The sequence below is a fragment of the Rhinoderma darwinii genome, chromosome 10, assembly GCF_050947455.1.
Source record: "Rhinoderma darwinii isolate aRhiDar2 chromosome 10, aRhiDar2.hap1, whole genome shotgun sequence".
Lineage (NCBI taxonomy): Eukaryota > Metazoa > Chordata > Amphibia > Anura > Rhinodermatidae > Rhinoderma > Rhinoderma darwinii.
In genome coordinates this window covers 11,105,252-11,108,593 of record NC_134696.1, presented here as the reverse complement: position 1 = coordinate 11,108,593, position 3,342 = coordinate 11,105,252, and the positions used below count along the sequence as shown (strand labels likewise).

The following is a 3,342-nucleotide window of genomic DNA, read 5'->3' as shown; positions in this document are numbered from 1 at the left end:
GAGTCCGGACTATCAAGTGTATACATTTTGTAGCAAGATTTTTTTATTGATAAAATGTACGTCTTATAGTGTAAAAAATATATTTATTTTTTTCATAAATCCGAATTTTACTACAAAAACATTGACAACTTATTCCTCCAGGTTCATGAGGACAGATCTATGGAAGACTCAGGATTATTATTATTATTATTATTATTGACAGTAATGAGACAAAAACAGGTTTCAGGTGGTAGAAAATGACTTTACTAAACCGTTTTATAAGCCAACAAACAAGGACCATGAGGATAGTAAACAGTCCGCTGCTTCTCTTTCCTTGTGGTAAGATGATATTTTGGAGAAATGTTGGAGGTGGTGGATGTCTCGGCACTTGGTTGTATTTCTGGAGCCTCTGCAGTTGGGAGATGTTCCTGCTCGGCTGTGACGTGCCATTCCACCTCGCTGTAGAGTCCGCTGGTCATAAATGGTTCTTGTAGATCTTTCTCCCCGTGGTAAGATGTTTTTTTTTGGAGAAAGGTTGGAGCTGATTGACATCTTGGCACTTGGTCGCCATCTCTGGAGTTAAGCAGTTTAGGATGTTCCCAGAGAAGTTCCTGCTCGGCTATGACGTGCCATTCCACCTCGCTGTAGAGTCTGCTGGTCATAAACGGTTCTTGTAGCTCTTTCTCCTTGTTGTAAGATGATATTTGGGAGAAAGGTTGGAGGTGGTGGATGTCTTGGCACTTGGTCGCCATCTCTAGATCTTCTGCAGTTTGGGATGTGATATCTGCTTGGCTGTGGCGCGCCATTCCACCTCATTGTATAAAACTGGAAATAAGAGAAAGTAAACCTGTAACTATAAGGAAAAATCTACTAATATTTCGAAAACATTTTTAGATGATAATGGAGACAGTAGTGACCATAACAGCTAAACCCAGTGGTAGTAGTCATCATTGTCTGAGCAAGGTCCAAGTGGGCAGAGATTGGGTAGTGGACTGGTTATTTCCTCACATTTATGGTGGGATCCCCTTTTAATAGTGTTTGGATTGGATATTCTCTACCTGCCATCTATATACATGTGATTTAGGACATACAACACATTGACCTCACCCTTATTTTATTTTTGTCAGGTCCAACATGGAAGATTAGGGCTGGATCTTGTGTATTTGTGGATTGGGGTGTGTGGTCAGATGAAACCGTCTGACATCACCGTCCACGATGGTCCTCTTTATACTCCAGAGTCCTGGTTCTACTCCCTCTTGGAGATGGTGAAGTTTTTTTGGGTAATTGTTATAGATAGACTCTAAGAAAAGAAACACATATCCACATTATAAACCCCATGATTGTAGAGATGAATAATAATGTTAGACTGTGTGCATGCTAACCCTTTTCTAAGCCGCTAGGTTGGATTATGACACCTTTATTTAAAATAACTTGAACAACAACCAATATACTTTTAAACGTGGGTTGACACGAAGGGTCGGCCACATCTTTATTTAATTTATTATTTGCATAGTTATCAATATAACCATAAACCATGACACATTTTAATATACCTGTATGCCAGCCCGCCTGAGGCAGGGAATGTAGGTCGTACCTTTTCCATGCAAATACCACCACGAGGAGGGTGAGCATCCTTAACTGCACACACCTCCGACCCCCGGTCAACCTAAACAAAGCCTCCTCCATACCATCCTGGAGTCCAGATAAAAAGATATCCAATCCGATATCCGTGAGGTGCACCCCATCCTGCAGCAGCAGGCACCGATTATCACCTTCCAACTGCCTTTGCCTAATTACAACACCTCCACCAGCCCTGACATACCTGGACACCCTGGTGTTAAGCAGCCACCTACCCCTTTCAATTGCAGCTTCGTCACGGGCGCCTTGCCACACTGCCCTGGGAATGACCTCCGACCAAACTAGAACCAGTTAGTTGAAAAACTAAGTAAACCTTTCCAGGTCGGACTGGATTAATGCTATAAGCTCACCCAAATGAACAGCACATAGGTAATTCCCCCAACATGGATCACCAGTACCGTAGGACCGACTCGTTGCCTGCTTATGGGCACCACCTCGGGCAACACATCCAGCCATCTCAGGCCTCGCAGACCCCGCCAATGGACATTGGCTCCCAGTAAGCCCAGCGAGAGACCTCCTGGTCGTATTGCCGCTCTCCGTTCCACCCAGAAGACGTAAGAATGCCCGAGGATCCATATCACGGGCGTGAACCTAGAAAGAAACAAATAAACTTAATGCAAAATCAAATCCGGACGGATATAACCAGCGAAACAATCTGAACGCCACCGCCCGATACGCCGAACATCCTCATCAGATAGGCCGAAACCGCTGGCCGTGGTAGCGGCTCCAATGCGGAATGAATGTGTTCCGAAATCCTTGAGGGGAAAGCCAGCACAGGTTAAGGCTGACCCAAATATTGCCGTGAACTGGAACCTAGTGAGCGGTTTTCCATCGGCATGGGAGAAAAATTTGGTAGCTGACACACGAACATCTGTATAAAGCGTGACGGCCCAAACAGAGCAGGCTGGCCCAGGAACCGGCCTTAAAGATACCCAACAACCTCTGCCGAATATGTCTGTCTTGGATTTCCGTATGGGGAATCAAACCCCAGAGCTGGATAACGCCACATCATTTGCTAACAAACCGCCCGGGCAGGCCGCCGACATGGCAATCAATTTCCGAAATCCGTAACGCTGCAAAAAAAGCCAAAGCAAAGGCCGCTGTAAACAAGGATATTTCAAAATGGGAAGAACAAACGTCCTTAAGGACCTGTAACAACTTTATGAGGATGGGGAAGGAAACAGGGCGTCTAGCTTCTCATCTAACCGTGGATTTCTTCCACCCTTTTAATGCTTGCGCAATGAAAAATGACTTGGTGACATCCGGCCATGCGCGCAATTTAATGAAAAAAGCCAGACCTGAAAGGCAACGCTGCGCAACTACCCCTGAGGCCCCGCGGTTCCATAACCTAGTCAGATATTCCAATACGTAAAACCGGAGGGTAGCTTCATCGGGACCCAGGGAACGAACACCGACAACATCCAGCCACTCATTCCACGCCTTACCGCATGTAGCCCAGGTAGATGGCTCAAGGGATGACCTCACGAGTGGGACCAGCTGAGATCCAGAATCCTCCACAGTGCATCCGGGCAGCTGGCCATGGGCAGAGCGAACCTGCCAATTAAAACGTGAAAGGGCGTCAGCTACATTATTTTGAACATCGGGAATATGACGGGCCCTAAAGTGAATATTGTGCTGCAAGCATCTTAAAACCAAACGTCTAATTAGAACCACAACCGGCGCAGAGGAGGAAGTTAAATGGTTAACGGCATGAACCACGCTGGC

At 45.9% G+C, this 3,342-nt stretch overlaps 1 long non-coding RNA gene across 1 annotated transcript; it reads right to left on the bottom strand.

The window, feature by feature from the left end:
* Positions 1-408: 408 nt before the first annotated feature.
* Positions 409-2,466, bottom strand: LOC142662429 (uncharacterized). The gene is made up of 3 exons (XR_012850944.1): positions 1,968-2,466; positions 1,087-1,279; positions 409-804 (listed from the first exon to the last, which is right to left on the bottom strand). It is a non-coding gene; the product is annotated as an uncharacterized LOC142662429 (long non-coding RNA).
* Positions 2,467-3,342: the final 876 nt, after the last annotated feature.